The 12,231-nt window shown below is 39.1% G+C and overlaps 1 pseudogene; it reads left to right on the forward strand.

Moving 5' to 3' along the window:
• Positions 1-669: 669 nt before the first annotated feature.
• Positions 670-1,148, forward strand: LOC102852804 (annotated as a pseudogene).
• The last annotated feature ends 11,083 nt before the right edge of the window (positions 1,149-12,231 follow it).

The raw sequence follows: 12,231 nt of genomic DNA on the forward strand, positions 1-12,231 counted from the left end.
CTTGTCTACTCCAGGCCACTGTGTTAGTAAGTATAGTAATGTCTGGAGAAAATAACAAGGCTGCAGGCAATCGAGATATATTAACAAAAAAAGAAGCTGTAAATCACTTGCATTGTTTGGAGACAGCTCCCAAGCTGGGAGGGCTGCTACTTTGCTCTAGTTCCACTTGGGACCCCTAAGGGGTAAGCTGGTGCTTGCCTGGTGAGGGAGGCTGACAGGGAGGAAAGGACCACCTGCATTTAAGAGTGATGCTTTAGAAATGGAAATAAGAAGAAACTTGTAAAGTTGGGATGGTGCAGGAATGAATGCCTTAAAGTCTGTCTCAACCATTCATTGGGGCTCTGCAAATGACAACCTCCAGAGACACAAAAAGGAGCCACAGTAGTGATTTCATCAGAGTGAGTGTGCTCTGTGGACATTTGGCCCTTATTTCCTGATGTCTGAATTGCTTTAACAGAAGGAGAGGACCCCAAAACAAACCAACCAATGCTCACAAAGCTTAAATCCTGTAGAATTATTGAGAAGATTTACTATGACACAAGTATTTACATTTTAGGAGAAAATTATCTCAGTGACAAATAGTTGACTTTAAAAAAAATCCAGGCAGCCACTGCGGAGGCTCTTGTCTTCTCTTGCAACCTTTACCATGTCCCTTTCACTTCTGGAAATATGGCCTCTGGTGCAGCTGTTTCTGATGGTGTCACCAAGGTGTTCAATGACATGAAGGTGCGTAAATCATCAACACCAGAGGAGGTGAAGAAGAGTCAAGAAGGCAGTGCTCTTCTGTCTGAGTGTGGACAAGAACATCATCCTGGAAGAGGGCAAGGAAGCCAGACTGTCGACGACCCCTATCCCACCTTTGTCAAGATGCTGCTGGACAAAGACTGCTGCTATGCCCTGTATAGTGCAACCTATGAGACCAAGGACAGCAAGGAGGAGGACCTGGTGTTTATCTTTTGGGCCCTGAGTGTGCACCCCTTAAGAGCAAAATGATCTATGCTAGCTCCAAGGATGCCATCAAGAAGAAGCTGACAGGGCTCAAGCATGAATTACAAGCAAACTGCTATGAGGAGGTCAAGGACCACTGCACCCTGGCAGAGAAACTGGGGGACAGTGCTGTCACCTCCCTGGAGAGCAAGCCCTTGTGAGCTCCTTTAGGACCCTGCCTGGAGCATCTGGCAGCCTTAGACCTGCCTTTGGGGGCTGCAGGCTGACCCCTTTCTGCCAGACTGTAGAGGCTGGGGAGAATCCCAGCAGGGGGAGGGCAATCCCTTCACCCCAGTTGCCAAACAATTCCCCCACCCCCTGGACCTTCCTTCTTTCTCCGCCCGGATGTTTCTGGCCATCCCAAATCACTTTTGATCTTCTGATTCCTATTGGATTGAAACAGACCAAATTCCCCCAGGGACCCCAGTTTAAGGGGTACTTTAATTTTTTTTTAACAACACCTCCACTCTCTACCTGCTCCTTTGCCTTTCCAGGCTAACAATTTCTAACTGCAATAGTGACTCCTTGCTCTTCTGTTTAGTTCTGTGTATAAATGGAACATTGTGGAAATGACCCCTCCCCATGCTGGCTGGTTCCCATCCCCTTGTCCCCTGGTCATGCCCACTTGAGTCAGGGCCACCCAGGAACTTTCCATGTAAAACAAAGAAACAAACAAACATCAATAATAAAAAAGTTCACTATTTTTAAAAAAACCCCACACATTTAGAATGTTGATGAGACATGGAGAAAGAATAAAAAAATGAGGAGACCAGAGAAAATAAATACTCCATAGAAGGAGGGAAGCCTGAGTGGCCTGGTGGGCAAGGAGTTATTTTACCAAATCAAAGGCTGGCAATTTGAATCCACTAGCTGATATACATAATTAAGGTGGGCAATCTCCTCCTGTGGGATTTATAGCCTCGAAAAATCTGTGGGGGAATCAGCTACCAGTACAATTTGACAGCAATGAGTGAGTGAATGACAAAAAAGAAAGACCGAGAATGCTGAAAACTGGCTATTTTTAATTTGTTCCCCTCTCTAAAATGAAAGCGTCTTGTTGTTATACACCGTCAAGTCAAACCAATTCACAGTTCATCCTCTAGGAGGTCTTCAGAGGCTGTAAAATTGCACGGGAGGAGATTGCTCATCTTTCTGTCATGGAGGGGCCAGTGGAGTTAACTTGTATGTTTCAGGTTGGCAGTGCAACTCCTTATCACGAGGCTGCCAGAGCTCCCTAAAACCAGGGCTTAGAGACTGTGCTATCCTAGTTGCTTAGACAAAGAAGTTCATGATCTAACTTATTTAAAAGTTCTTCAATAGAAATAAAATACCTTTTCTTTACCTGGACAGTCTCTCTTCTTAGAACTCAGAACCTTTTCTAGACCTTATCTCATCCTTTGGATGTCCAAGAGTCCTGTTTATTATCTTATTTTACTATTAAAGAACATAAAGTACAAAAAAATTCATATTTACATATGTTTTTGTGTGCTGTCAGAGTCCAAACTGACTAATAGTTGACTCTCCAGTATGTTTTTAGAGAACTTAAATTGCATGGAGGGGGACTGTCTATCTTTCTCCTGTGGCTGGTGGATTTGAACTGCCTGCCTTTGTGTTTCTGCTAATCTGAAAATAAAACATTAGTTTTGAAAAAATAACTATCATTGAAATTAGTACCAACAACACATGCTATGGAGACTCATTGTTAGTGAAGAGCCACTGAATTCCCCCCCCCTTTCTTATTGTGTTGAAATAATGCTTAAAGATCAAGGTAGGAGAGGAGCCAGTAGGAAGGACATAGGTGAAAACTAGACCTCTAGTTCTGTGGTAGATTGTATGTTCTAAATGATGACTGCTGCATTAACCTCCACTTCCCACCCCCACCCCCCGCAACATGCCTTGCTCCTCTTCCATCAGGAAGTAATTTCTTTCTTTACTCACTTGGATATGGGTGCTCTGTAATTGTACTTCCCATTGGAATATTGCCGATATGACACTGTGCGGAAATGACACTGTGCCACTTCTGGTTGCAACCATTATCTAGCTCATAACTTCTACATCCTGCCTCTTGGAATGTTCGGTGCACTCTCCCTTAGAACCCAGCACCATGCTATAGGAAACCTCATCTACATGGAGGGGCCCTGTCGTGGGGCATTTGTCATACTTCATCTGAGCTTCAGCCATGTGAGTGAGCCATCCTGGGCATCTAACCAGTCAAGACCTCAGATGACTATAGCTGCTGCCAATATCCGATTGAATCACTGTGAGTTCACAGTAAGAAATGCTCAGCTGGACAGAGTCAGCCCACGGAAACATGAGAGAGAAGAAACAATTGTTGTAAAGCCACTAAACAGCTGAATAAATAACTGAAGCATATAGCACAGATATAAGAATTAAACTTAGCCAGGAGGAAAACATAAGAGATAAGGACACATAAGATTATAGATACATTTCCAGATTGAGTAAGTGAGGAATTAAGAATAAGTAGTATCAAGTAAAACAATAACAAAGCAGAAAAAGGATGATAGAGTGGGTTCAAGAAAAAGTAAATATTTGGAATATCAGATATATGGAAATGCATACAAAACTCGGCCAAAGAGTCACAGACATACTTAAAGATGATGCTGATATTGGAAGCTGTAAATTTGAAGGAAACCATCTGCCTGGGGCTGGGGTTCTCTCCATTTGTGCTCAGCTGTTCAGAGGAGAAGTGAAATTGGGTAAATGTATTGGTGTTGGGCTGTAGGTTTACACGGCAGGTCAGGAAGGAAGAGAGGGTAAGATGGCTGTGTGTCTGACAGCCTATAATGAAGCACTGGACTCTGGATTTTAACCCATTCATGGAATCAAAATGAAGCTGGGAGAGGCTGGACATGAAGGAAAGTGGACTAAGGAGCCTGAGGTAAAAAATTTTGTCTCTGTGAAGGAAGGAACTGAGAAAGCCAGAAATAAAGGATGTGATTCAAATGAGATTATTTTAAACCTTTTTTTTTCTTTTAAGAAAAATCCATCTGTTTATTTTTTTATAAAATCACTTATAATTAAGGAGACAGTCCTGGAATCACATGGTTAAGTGCTCCAGTGCTAACCTAAAGGTTAAGGGTTTGAATCTACTAGCTGTTCTGAAGGAGATAGACTTGGTAATTTGCTCCCATAAACATCGTTTAGGAAACCCTGAGGAGGCCATTCACCACTGTTTTATTTGAATTGGAAATGGCTATATGGCACATCATAGAAGAGTTTTACGTAAGGACTAATAAATGAAAAATAATGCAAATTAGTTAAGGTTTGCTTTTGCTAGACGGCACAGGATATGATAGGGTTCAGAACTGTTGTTTATAGAATTGTTATGAGTCGTGCTCAACTTGATGGTACTTAACAACAAGTAGACCCCTGGACTGGAAAGATAATTCACAACAGAGGGTCAGACTGGATGTCTCACCCTGGATGTCTAACTACAAGATTTGGAATAGTGTGCTGGAGCCAGTCATATCTGCTTGTGAGAGCTGGCTGTACAACACTCAGTTCCATGCATAATATATTGATGATTTGAGATGGGCCATGGTGGCAGTGTTTACACCACAGAAATTGGCAAGCACTACTATAAATCAAAGTTTCTGCTTCCCAGTGAGTAGCTTGTTGAGCATTTATCAGCATACTGCCCATATTCTCCCTATTTCCTGTTTTCCATTAGAAAAATAGTTTGATTTACACATTTCTTATAAATATATCCTCATGAATGTATGCAATATTCTGCATAATTGTATCCAAAAGACATGAGTGAAAGATTATTTCATCATACTTTTTTTTGGCTGCATGAAGCACAACTGTTGGATTCAAGAGAAATGATTTATTATGTGTGAAGATACACATCTTCTTCTTCCATAAAAGCCTATGCCAGAACATTCCTAGACTGAAACAAAAAGTCACAAAACAAGCTGAAGTAAGCAAAGTTAAGATGTGTGAAGATAAGGATCATATCACAGCTATGGAGGCATAAAAACCATTGCTTTTGAGCCTGTCTTCTTAGTAAGTTTATGACAAAGAGAAGGTTCGTTCTGTGTGAAAGTGCCCTCACATGCTCCTTGATGACACAGGATGAAGGATCCACTCAAATGTCTGCATTCCTTCAATCTTTGTGAACACTTAAATACTGTAATATTGTCATTGAAAAAAGAGCTAACTAAGCCAATTCTAGTTTTTTAAAAAGTATTTAATTAAAAAATAGCTAGTACAAGCAGTGCCTGACTTAGATGTTAAATACATTTATGACTGTTTTGTATCTGTATGTGTGTGTATATCTATATATCTTTTTAATCATATTTTCCAGACATTTATTTATGGTCATGCTAAACCTATACCTAGATCAAGAAACTGTAGTCCAAACAGAAAAAGGGAACATTGCATGGTCTAACATCTGGCAAGGTGTGCATCAGGGTTGTATTCTTCCTCCATACTAATTCAATCTGTACACTGAGCAAATCCCTCGAGAAGCTGGATTATATGAAGATGATTGTGGCATTAGGATTGTGGAAGACTCATCAACAATCTTCATTATGCAGATGACATGCTCAAACTTGTTAAAAGTGAAGAGGGCTTGAAACACTTGCTTCAGAAAATCAAAGACTACAGTTCAATACGGTTTACATTTCAATTTGGTATTGAAAGATCTGATAAAGGACTTAAATCTAACATTTATACAATACTCCAGCACCTCAACAAGAAAAAAGTAAACAAACAATCCAATCACATAATGGGCAATGGATATGAACAGACACTTCACCAAAGAAAACATTCAGATGGTGAACAAAGACAGGAAGAAATGTTCAAAATCCTTAGCTTTCAGAGAGATGCAAATCAAAACAACTATGAGATATTATCTCACACCAGTAACAATAGCAAAGTTCAACAGAGCAACAAACAATAAATGCTTGTGAGGTTGTGGAGAAACTGGAACCCTTATTCATTGCTGCTCGGAGTGTAAAATGGTGCAACCACTACGGAAGGCAGTATGGAACTTTCTCAAAAAGTTGGAAATAAATAAAAATTTGACCCAGCAATTCCATTACTGGGAATATACCCTAAAGAAACCAGAGCTGCCACCCAAACCAATATATGCACACCCATATTTATTGCGGCATTATTCACAACAGAAAAGAGATGAAAGCAACTCAAGTGCCCATCAACAATGGATAGGAAAAACTATGTTATATTCATACAATAGAACACAGCACTGAAAAATAAGGAACTCATAAAATATTACACAACATGGATGACATTGTTGTTGTTGTTGTTGTTATGTGCCGTCGAGTCGCCTGCAACTCATAGCAACCCTATGGATGACATTATGCTGAGTAAAATATCTCAGTCACAAAAGGACAAATACTGCACAATTCCTCTGCTATAAAATAAGAATAATATGGGGATTAGGGAGAAACTAAAAAAAGAGGTAATAAATAATGAACACTGTAATGGAACAGATGAAGGAAAGAACTGTTTAAAAGGAATATACAATTATGCATTATTTGTATGACAACAGTACAGAAGAAGAGGTGCATAGCAAAGTAGACTGGGGGAAAGGTGGAGGAGTGGGGAAATGATGCAACAGTGAATGAATTTTTTTTAAAGTAAACTGGAGGGAGGAGGGAGAGGGAAGAAAATGTGCAACAATGAATGAATGAATGAAAAATGCAACTTTTCTCTAAACTTTCATTAAAATCACAATAATTCTTTTTAAAATGAGAAAAAATGAAAACAGTCCCCAGCACTGGCCACTGGACCGACGGGTAGCATCATGACAAATGGAGAAAAGACTGAAGTTGCCAATGACTTCATTTTACTTGGATCCAGAATCAATTTTGTTGTAGTGGCAGTAAAGAAATCAAAAGACATGTTTCATTGGGAAATCTGCTGTGGAGGACCTCTTGCAAGTGCTATAAAACAATGTTGTCACCTTAAAAGCTAATGTATACTGCATTGAAGCTGATAAGGGAGAGAACAGTTTAAAAGTAATATATTTTAGGGCATTATGATTATCCTAAGAGTTTGGAATGAGGGTTGCAGAGTGGAGTATACTCAGGATGGAGTGGGGGGGTGCGGGGGGGATTGTATACCAAGAAGGAGTTTTGGTTTTCAAGGAGAAGAGCAAACTGGGGGTGGGGGTGGGGTGGGCGGGGAGAAAAGTGCAACAATGAATGAATGGAAATCCAAAATCTTTGTAAATGTTCCTTGAAATGATTTTTTTTAAAGAAAAACAAAAGAGGGGATAAAAGCTAATGTGTGCCTGATTCAAGCCATGATCTTTTCAACTGCTTCCTTTGCATCTGAAAGTAGGACAGTGAATAGGAACAGCAGAAGATGACTGGAAGCCTTTGAGTTGTGGTGTTGGAATACCGAATATGCCATTGACTGCTAAAATAACAGACAAATCTTTTGGAGCATGTGAAGCCATGGTGCTACTTAGAGGCAAAGATTGTAATGTTTCAGCTCATATTTTGGGCATATTTTCTGAAGAGACCAATTCTTGGTAAAGGCATCAAACTAGGAAAGGTGGATGGTAAGAGAAAGAGAAAAATGTCTTCAATAATATGGATTGACATAATGACTAACAACAGGCTTGAGCATATCAGATATCATGAGGATAGTACAGGACAGGGCAAAGTTCAGATCTATCTGTCTTTCTCAGGGTAGCTATGAGTCATAGGCAACATAATAGCATTTACCATCACCGTCAAGTACAATGTTATAGCATGTAACTTGCTCATGTTATACTACTCAGATGTTTTCTCACAGATATTAAATTTTATAGTTTATTGTTCAAAACACTCCCTTACAACAAGCTGTGGCAAGGTCAACAATTAAGTCAGTGCTGATGACAGAAAGTTGGGCAATGTTCAATACTATTTATGACTATTGACCTACATCTATGCCCAGCGTCCTTCTCAACTCTGACTGCATTACACAATGCTGAAACCAACATTGATATTGACATTGTAGACCAGGCCTGTGGAATGATTTTAATCAGCATTTCATACCATCAGATCAGTTGTCAATGTAAAATAGGAGTATTCTGAACCAGTTCACAGTGGAGTTGTAGGAATACTTGTTGTTTGTCATGTGGGAGAGACTATGTGTATATTAAGGAGCTCTGGTGATGCAGTATGATACATGTTGCTCAGCTAATGGAATGATCTGTAGTTTTAATACACCAGACCCTCATGGGCAAAAGGTAAGCAGTCTACTCCTGTAAAGATTTATAGCTTCAAAATTGAATGGAGGGTTACACTTGAGTCATAATTGACTTGACATCATTGGATGTCTTGAATATTACAATTCAAGACCAAAACAAACGTATTGTCTCACTTTATTTCATTTCATTTATTTCCATTTTGTAACACCACCTGTTTTCTTCTTCCTACCTCACCTTGTTCTAGAAGAGTAACAAAAATTAATGAATTAGCAATAGAAAGAAAAGGTTTCAGGGAATATGAATGAATGAAAAATATAATTTCCAGATGATCTCAGCATAGAAGGTTTGAGATAAAACTCCAGATTTTTATCTGCTATGCAAAGCAAACCTGAGAATTTTGAGATGCTACTTAGTATACTAAACTATACTAATATTTTCCATTCTATTCATGCAATAAAAACTTATTGAGAATTACTTTGATGTGGATATAAAGGCAATAAAGCTCTTGGTGACTCACTCTCAAAATTGCCATATAGATTTGAAAGGTTTCATTAAAATTAGAAACATTTTAGCTTGTGCTGTTTCTATTAAGCGGCAGCACATTAATGTATTTTATTTTGTGGTGAATTAGGAAAGATGAACATGTAATAACTGGTGTTAAAATGGAGGGTGATATTTTTGAGACAGAAGACAAAGCACTAACAAATGTCCACACCACTTGAATTCAGGTCTGTAACATTCTTTAGCTCCGGGCTTAGGGAAAAAAATATCATTATGTATTTACAAGTGTTAAGTTAGTCACCTAGACTGCTTTCTTACATATCTTTTTCTTGGATGTAGTAGAAAAGAGACCCTATTTCCTACTGAGAAGAGATTAAAAGTGAGAAACATAGTGAATTCTGTCTAATGGTTCTTCGTTTAGTGAATGAAAATTATCTAACAGGGAAAAATAATTTTCCTCATTTTTCCTTCCAAGGGCACTTATTAAAACAGATTTTCAGAATGAATATACAATGATACAGCAAATTAAGCTTGCTCTATAAAGGCAGCAACACACTATGAGATTTTGTTAATACTAAAGTTTTTTAATTTTATATAAGAGGAAAATACTGTATTATGGATATGTATTTTTTTCATTATTCCTAGATGATAGAATCTGGGGACCAAGAGGGCTTTATAGTTTCAACAAGTCTTCCTTGAGAGAAAATGGCATGTGAAGTACTGTGGAGATGAAGATTAAAGCTGGTCCCTGGCCTCAAGTGCTCAGTCTAGAGGGAGAAACAAGGACTGAGGAATTCCAATAAGATATGATGATAAGGAGTGTGGCAGCAGTAAGTGTGAGGTGTGAATCGAAGCGCTGGAGAAATGATCTAGGTATACTTTAAGATTTAACAGGTGAAGAAATTGAAATGTCCAGATATTTAACTTGTCTAGGGTGAAAAGAATCTCAATCTCTCTCTCAATTTCTCTCCCTCTCCTCTCCTCTCCTCTCCTCTCCTCTCCTCTCCTCTCCTCTCCTCCCCTCCCCTCCCCTCCCCTCCCTCTCTCCTCCCTGTCTCACACACACACACTCACAGAACTCTCACAGTGAATTTCACTGCTAACCAAAGATAACCCCTCTCTGATTATTTCAATCCTCCAACAGCTCTGTGAGAAAAAGATGAGCAATCTCCACCCATTCAAGTTATAGTCTCTGAAAACCAGCTGGAGGGTCAGTTATGAATAAATTCGGAATCAATGGAAATAGGTTTGGGTATGTGTGTACGGTGACATAGTCCATAGGATACTGCATTGCTAACAAAAAGATTCTATCTTTTCAGTGGTTTGGATCCACTAGCTGCTCCAAATCTACCAGCGGCTCTAAGGGAAAAAAAGATGAGCAGTCTTTTATTTAGATATACAGCTTTGGATACCTGATGGAGTGAAATAAACATAAAGGCAGTGAATTTGAGTCTTAGTGTGTATATTCATGAATGGCAATCCACTATGATATACTCCATAGGGTTTTCAAGGCTGTGTTCCCTTTGGAAGCAGATAACCAAGGTTTCCTCCCAAGACACCCTTTGGTGGCTTTGAACCACTAACTTTTTGGTAGTTAGTGGTTGGGTGTTACTAACTATTTGACTGCCTCTCACTAAACACATACGTACACGTATGTATAAACACACACATACATGTCATTTTCAACCCACTCAGTCTATTTTTATTTGGTCTTTCTAATATGCTAAATAGTATAATAAGAGTTTGTTGTTGTTGTTGTTGATTGCCATCGAGTCGAGTACTCACAGAGACCTTATGAACAAAAGACTTGAAGTCTTTATATAACTATCATTTCTCAAAGTTCATAGAGTTTCCAGAGGCATGTTGTTTAGGAAGTGGATGCCATTTTCTGTATTCACCACCATAGTTCCATTTGACTAATTAGAAAAGCTGAGGTTTAAAGATATTTGGTAACTTGCACCAAATCACAAAACTATTAAAATATCAGAGTTGGGAGTTAAATGTAGGTATGTGTAATGCCAACGCTTTTGGAAAGCTGTTGTTAGGGGTCAACTAGGACTCATAGTGGCCACAGATGAACTACAGATTGAACTCTTGCTCTGTTCTGGGCCATCTTTATGATCTCTCTCACGCTCAAGCCCACTGTTGCAGTCACTATGTCAATCCACCTTCTTGATAATCTGCCTTTCTTTTTTTGAAATTCTACTTTTCCTAGCATGATGGTGTGGTGGTTTTTTTCCCCCCCAAGAACTAGCCCCTCCTGATAACATGTCAAAACATATGTAAGAAGTTTCACCATTCTTACCTCTAAAGTACCTTAGAGTACCTTGGTTGCATTTCCTCCAATACAGAGTCCATGGAGTGTTTAATACTCTTTGTCACTCAACAATTCAAAGACAGCAATTTTTTAAAAAAATCTTTATCCACTGTCCAAGTTTCAAATGCTTATAAAGCAGGTGAAAATACCATGGCTTAAGGGAAATCCTTGATCTTTAGCACTTTGGAGAGGTCCATCACAGCAAACTTTCCAGTGTAACATCATATCTTTTGATTTCTTGAGTGTTGCTACCATGAATGCTGACTACGGACACAAGTAAAGGTAAATCATTGCCAATTTCCATCTTTACCCCTATCTTATGTGCCTATCTCCTATCAAGTACCTCTCCAAAAATACTAAGGAGCAATGATTCCAGTTTGAAGACTAAGGTGAACTTGATTCAGGTCATGATCTTTTCAACCATGTACTCTTCCTCTGAGAATGGAACAATGAATAAATAAGACAAGAGAAGAATAAAGGAGAAGAATTGATGCTTTTGAGTTATGATCTTGGAAAAGAGTACTGAATATCCTATGGATTGTCAAAAGAACAAACAAACAGATATGCCTTGGAGAAAGTGCAGCCAGAGTGCTTCTTGGAGACAAGGATGATGAAGCTTCATCTCACATATTTTGGGCTTGATGTTAGGAGTGGTTATTCTTTGGAGAGGGATATCATGCTTGGAAAGGTGAAGGGTCAGCCAATTAGAGAAAGACCCGTAAATTATGGAGTGACACCATGACTGTAGCAATGAGCTCAAGTGTGTCAGAACTGAGGAAGATGCTGGAGGCTAAACAGGGCTTAAGCTCTGGTCTTCATAGAGTTACCATGAGTTGTAATCAACATGACAGCAGCTAATGGCAAACATGATGCTTGTTGGTCCAGTTGTGAGAATTTTAGAAGGTAAGAAATGTCAAAGCACTCGATGCTGCTCAGGAGATTCCCAACCTCTACTTACTTACATACTTGGCATATAAGTATGATAATTTCTTCACCATTAATACTAATGTATATTAGTGATCACCGTTCATATAGAACTAATGGCAGAATTAATGTGATAATACTAGTTCTTCTCCCAGCAACTTCTGAAGGAATATTTTTCTTTATCTTACCCCATATCTCACCACTAGACCAATTGGCAGTGTCAGGATGGATGGCGAAGAGATTGAGATTGTTCACAGCTTCAGTTTGCTCGGCTCCACAGTCAACACTCTTGGCACCAGCAGTCAGGAAATCAAAA

This window comes from Elephantulus edwardii, unplaced genomic scaffold (assembly GCF_000299155.1).
Source record: "Elephantulus edwardii isolate Elephantulus edwardi_28Jun2011 unplaced genomic scaffold, EleEdw1.0 scaffold00105, whole genome shotgun sequence".
NCBI lineage: Eukaryota > Metazoa > Chordata > Mammalia > Macroscelidea > Macroscelididae > Elephantulus > Elephantulus edwardii.